The following is a 6,364-nucleotide window of genomic DNA, read 5'->3' as shown; positions in this document are numbered from 1 at the left end:
GACCGTGTGTGTGAGTGTACAGGAGGTGCGTGTGTCTGCCAATGTGTGAAATATATATAGGATGTTGAATTTCCTTTTTGCAGCTCCACCTAGTAACGTTGGACAGAGCTGAGGGAGCTCCCTCAAGAATGGTGAACCACACACCCTTACACACCCTTACACACGCACACACTTAAACAGAGTCAGTCAACCGAGTCAGGTGGCTGAGCGGTGAGGGAATCGGGCTAGTAATCCGAAGGTTGCCAGTTCGATTCCCGGTCATGCCAACTGACGTTGTGTCCTTAGGCAAGGCACTTCACCCTACTTGCCTCGGGGGAATGTCCCTGTACTTACTGTAAGTCGCTCTGGATAAGAGCGTCTGCTAAATGACTAAAAATGTAAAAAATGTAAACAGATGTTTCTATGACCTCTGTATAACCCTAGGTAATAGATAACTCTTGTCGTGTTGTTAGTTGTCACTTAAACCCAGTTTGTTATTGTTGTGACGGTTACTGCACTCCTCATACATCAGAAACAGTGTCATCGTGACTTCAGTTGTCACCAGACAGTATCCTCTTTTCCGTCTAAGCCAACCAGACTTGTTATGCAACCATGTATCTGACACACGAGTCGTACTAAAGCAATACTATTTGCCAAGAAGGTGGTGTTCAGCATAATGACAGGTAATTACTCTTTAACTAATTACACGCTGATTGGAGATCTACCATGGGATCAGAGAAAAGCACTACAGTGAACATATTATTCATGATGGTTGGAGGATATACCGTCATCATAACTGAATCTCTTTTTTACTGTAATGACTTTAAGATGCCCAGAATAGCTGCTATGAGCAGTTCCAGCTGTATAATTGCTGTGTAGTCCATTTTCCCCTGTCCTTACAGAGGAGATGAGGATGTGGGAGAGAAACAGAGAGTGAGACCAAAAGAGAGAGAGGGAAAGAGAGATGGTGAGTTGGGTGATAGATAGAGAGAGAGAGAGAGAGAGAGAGAGAGAGAGAGAGAGAGAGAGAGAGTGAGAGAAAGAAAGAAAGAAACAGGGCTGCTCCCTTTATAAGAGAGGGGGAGAGATTGAGGTCTGGGCTGAAGCTTTCCTCTTTTTCTCCTCTCCATCCATCCATCTCTCCTTCCATCATCTCTCCTTCCATCCATCTCTCCTTCCATCCATCTCTCCTTCCCTCTTTTCTCCTGGTGGTCGATAAGGGATGTGAGGTTTTGGACCCAGCTCTCCTGCCCAGATACCATCAGCTCCTACCATCAGAGAGAGAGAGAGAGAGAGAGAGAGAGAGAGAGAGAGAGAGAGAGAGAGAGAGAGAGAGAGAGAGAGAGAGAGAGAGAGAGAGAGAGAGAGAGATGGGGCTGAAGAGAGAGGGGGGGAAGGGTAAACATAGACCAACTCCGATCTCTGTTTGTGGCTTTACAGTATGTCTGTCTTAATTGTTGCAACACTATGTCCAGAGGCTTTTACAGCAGCAGGATACTGAGTTATAAGGCTGCTACGAGGTGTAGTAAAATACTCCATCAAACTATCATGTACTCTTTATTAGGCCAGCATCCACAAATAGTGCTTTTCCCATGAAGTATCTGTGGTGTACATTCAACTCCCTTCTCTTTCTTTCTTTCTCTTTCTTTTTCATTCGTTCTCACACTTTTTCCTTTTCCTGACAGTGTCCAAAACAACAATTCCCATTTCCTGTGTGTTGCCTGATTACAGTTTTCTATGAGACAGGGTTTTCTTGTCTCATTTCAACCATAATGACCAAGTGGTGCGGTGATGAAACAGCAGCGAACTGTGGGAAATAACCCTTTGGGTTGCACATCTCTGCATCTTCCCTCCCCCAGCCTCTCCACCTTCCCTTTTCTCTTCCCCTCCTTCTCTGTTTCTCATCTCTCACCACCACCACCTCCTCCTCCCAGGTGGATCTTCCCCTCTTCCCTCTCACCTTCTCCCTCTTCCCCCGTTCCTTACCCCCCCCCCCCCCCCCCCCACAGTCTCTCTTCTGCGGTCTAAGAGCAGTCAGACCAGTAAATTCCCTGGCCTTCTGTTTATACAAAGAGAAAACCACGTACATGAGCAGTCAGTGAAAAAAACAGGCCCAGAGGAATGTGCTGATGGCTGGGGTTTCATCTGGATCTCACATTACAACCCAGACTGAACCTCCCTGACCCACTCCTAACTCTCCTAACTTTCCTAAGTCCTAAACACTCCTGCTTTATGCCTCTTCCCTCTCCCCTCCTACTTCTACGTCCTGTTTTCTGCCTGCTGCATCTTGTTTCATTCATCCTGCCTCCTGTCCCCCCTGTCATGCCTCCTTCCTCCTGCCTCCTGTACCCCTGTCCTATGTCCCTTGCTTCCTGTCTCCTGTCTATGTCGTCCTATCCCCTACATCCTGCCTCCTGTCCCCCTGGGCCCATGTCCCCTAACTCCTGCCTCCTAAATCATGCTTTCTGGTAATTCCCTAAATCATGGCCCCTCATCTTCCTCCCATTATGCCTCTCTGTCCTCTCTTCTCCTCCCTGCCCTGCTAAGCTAGTATTGTCATCATGCCTTTATTTGGTTGTTCTGGTATCCAGGGCAACTGGAAAGTCCAAACAGTGGGATGGAAAGCTGTCTTGTAAGCAGAGCAGGGAACTGTAGGTCGTACTTAGACCCTGCATGCTTAACACACCCAATATTCTGCTTATCTCCTAGGTCTGCTAGCAGGGTCTCCTAGGTCTGCTAGCAGGGAACCGAATGTTTGGAGAGGATCCCGTTTCATGTCAGATGTTCAGAGACCTCACTTGCTGGGAGAACTGATACTTTAAAAAGTGTTTGGTTGGTCCATCAGGTGGTGTTGTTACTTTGATACAATTCCACCAGAACTTGGAGCAGCTTCTTATTTACTAAGAATAATTGTGTTGCTCACCCTTGAAAAAAACAAATGTAATGTCTAAAGTCCCCGTATTTTAAGTGCACGTGTATGTGTGTGTGTGTCTATGAGTGTGTATGCATGTGATTGTGTGTGTGAGAAAGAAGGCTTGATGTTTGAGCAATATCCTCCAAGGTAACACTACCAGGAAGGGAACTTGTCTGGTGTTCAACTGTTACGGCCACATGTGTTGTGTTCTTTGTTTGTCACTTCCCTTCCCTTTTCTGTAGCTCCGCTCAGGTTGTGTTCCCTATGATTGCCAGATGAGATGCACCTGGTCAGGTGATCAAGCAGCAGATAAAGACTCCAGGTTCCTGCTGGTCTTGCTGCCTCTTAGCCTGGGAGTTTGTTGCACAGCTATGTTTGTCTTGTAGTTATTAAATGATGTTGTATTGATAAATCCCATGGATTTGGTCATTTTAAAGGTGTTTTTAGTAGTTGTTTTGGGTCAGTGGCAGAATGTTTGTTCGCCCCATAGGGCCACTAAAGTTGGGGCGTAACATCAACAGACATGAAATTATTCAAATACATTTAATATCGGGACAGTCAGGGAGTCATTAGAAGGCAGGGAAGACCAATGGTTCATGAGAAGATGTATGAATACCACTAGATACAAATGTTTCTGCTTTGATTCTAAAACTGTCAGTTGGGTGAGATTCAGGAGATTCAGGGTTGGAAACACGGTCCCTTCCCTAAGATTAGTTAGAATGCATGTAGAATGTCCTGAATGCAAGATGAGAAGGCCTCCTTGTTCATCCGTTGAAATCAAGATTTTCCAGTCAGTGAGGTTGTGCTGTACATATTGTATTACGTCAAGGTTTACTCAGCTTCAAGACCAGCAGTGGAAGGTAACAGCTTCGCTCTGCCCTGCTCTGAATAGAATTACAGTTATGTGATGCAAACGTGGCAAAGCCCCCTCCACCGTTGCCCTCAGCCCTCTTTCCCCTCCCTTCCCCTCTCTCCCCCTCCGTATCCCACTCTTTCTACTCCCCCTCTCTCTAGTGCTCACTTCCTCCCTCCTGTGCTGCCCAAGCCAAGCCAACCTCGGGGGCTCGGGGGCGACTTGTGTGGCACAAACCGAGGCTCACTGTGTCACTGGAATGGAAGCAAAACAGGCTGACCCCTGCTGGTTCGAGGAAGAGGTGCGCCCCCACAAACCATCTATTGCACATTAAGATGCAGTGTTTCCCATTTACAAATTGAACAACAGTCTATAATTTTGAAACTAGCCTGGGTCTTAGAAACCCTTTCAGAGAGCCTCTACTGAGATGAAGTGAGACTGAGGCTTGGCTTCATTTGTGAGCAGAAAAACTGTTCCACGGCATGCACATGGTTCGAGGACACAGCATGATAGGAATAGTCTCACAGACACGCACACACACACGGAGCTGGCTGTGTTTTACCTTACCATGGCCAGCAACAAGACAGAGAAAATGTGTGTGTGTGTGTGTGTGTGTGAGAGAGAGAGAGAGAGAGAGAGAGAGAGAGAGAGAGAGAGAGAGAGAGAGAGAGAGAGAGAGAGAGAGAGAGAGAGAGAGAGAGAGAGAGAGAGAGAGAGAGAGAGAGAGAGAGAGAGAGAGAGAGAGAGAGAGAGAGGGGAGGGGGGGGGGGGTGAGGAGGGCAGACATGGATACTTTAAGGGAGACATGACACATGCAGGGTAAAGTCAATGGAGGGACAAGCAGCAGCTGCCTGCCAGGAATGTCTGGAAAGCTCCTCTATTGAGTGTGGTGACTCTAACTGTCATCAGGTGTTCAGTCGACCAGGGATTTGAGTGAAGGAGAAAAATGAAAAGAGAGAGATGAAGAGAAAGAGAGAGGGAGGGAGAAATGGGAGAAAAACAGAGTGTGTCTGCAGTGAGACGATGGACAATTCTTTTTGTGTTCTTTGAGAAAAACAACTGACTGCAGAAGGAATGGAGGGCATGTTATGATTGTACTGAATCAATACACACACACACACACACACAAAACTTGAATGTGACATTTCTTGGCTTAACTAAACCTTGCTCTCGTTGATGCATTTTGACAGGCTAAAATCTAACATTTGTAGAGAGGCATTGGCCATCAGCTCACAGACATTCAACGGGATGAAGCGAGCATGGGAAGGGGTGAGCAGGACGATCTTGCACCTCAACGCCTTGCATCCATTGCATCAAGTAATTGGAGCCACAGCCTTGCTGCTTGGTTGGAACTTGAACGTACTGGCCAGAGGCAGACCCAGGACACAGACTCAGGACACAGATACAGTACATCTGTGCCAACCAGCCTTCATGTACAGGTCACTGGCGCTTGTCCAGCCGTCACAGTGTCACTGTGACGTCAGGTCGGCCCATGTTGGTCATCCCACAGTTCATCAGGTTCCTGCCTGCTTTGTTCACGCCTGCTAGCCAGCGTCAGCACCAGGTAAGTAGATGAGTGGGCTGATCGTCAGGTGAGCAACCCAGCCGGCTCGACATGAGGACTCAACAACAGATTAGTATTAAAGCCCCCCTTCTGAACCTGGCTTGCGCTCACAGACACACACACAGAGACACACACAGACACACACACAGAGACACACACTCACAGACACACACAGAGACACACACACACAGACACACACACAGAGACACACACACAGAGACACACACAGACACACCGCCCACCGCCCCACACCCACACAGTGGCAGGTCACCTGGCTGGCTGAGAGGATTGCTTGGTTTTGTCTATTCTGGTCAGAGCTTTCTGTTATTCTGGACAAAGAGCTGCTCAGTTAGCAAAAGATCCTGTGTCTCTGGGCATACTCCACCCTCCTCCCTGCCCCACCACCTACCCTGGCCACTATGACCCGGAGTTCTCCATGAAGGCCAGTTCTCTCACCTCTCATTGCTTTCACACACTTTTTTTTACTGAAAATGAGCTGCACTGCAGATTAGAATTAAGGATTAGAATGTTGATAGGGAATGTTAAAAAGGGTAATTTCAGAACGGAGGCATAAGGGGTCACCATTACTATAAAGTACCTCTCCTTTGTTATTACCCTAAACTTACAGTAAGTCTTGTTCAACACGCAAACTGTTTGTCCCACAAGTCTGTCAGAGGAAGCTGAGTGCTGTGTTTCTGAGAAATTGAGTCATTTCAGAAATCATTTCTACAGTGGAAGTTTGGGAAATCACACACACAAACACACAAGTTCTGAGCAATCCAACTGTGTGTGTTACAAGGGTCATTCTGGGTCTGCAGTGCTTTCTACTGCAGAGGAGGCTGTGCTCTCAGTCACCCAGTGGGCTGTATTTGGTTAGAGAATAGAGGTGGATGAGAGAAAGAGAAATTAAGAGAAAGAGGTCTCCACCAACCTTTTTCCAGAAATGTAGCACTCGTTCTCCCAACACTTCACATGGAGCAGTGTGAACTAAGGAGGTACGTTTAGGTCATAGCGCCACTCTGTGAACGCAGACTGCAATTACAGGAAAGTAAAG

The sequence above is a fragment of the Osmerus eperlanus genome, chromosome 12, assembly GCF_963692335.1.
Source record: "Osmerus eperlanus chromosome 12, fOsmEpe2.1, whole genome shotgun sequence".
Lineage (NCBI taxonomy): Eukaryota > Metazoa > Chordata > Actinopteri > Osmeriformes > Osmeridae > Osmerus > Osmerus eperlanus.
Note: the sequence above shows the minus strand (reverse complement) of the source record.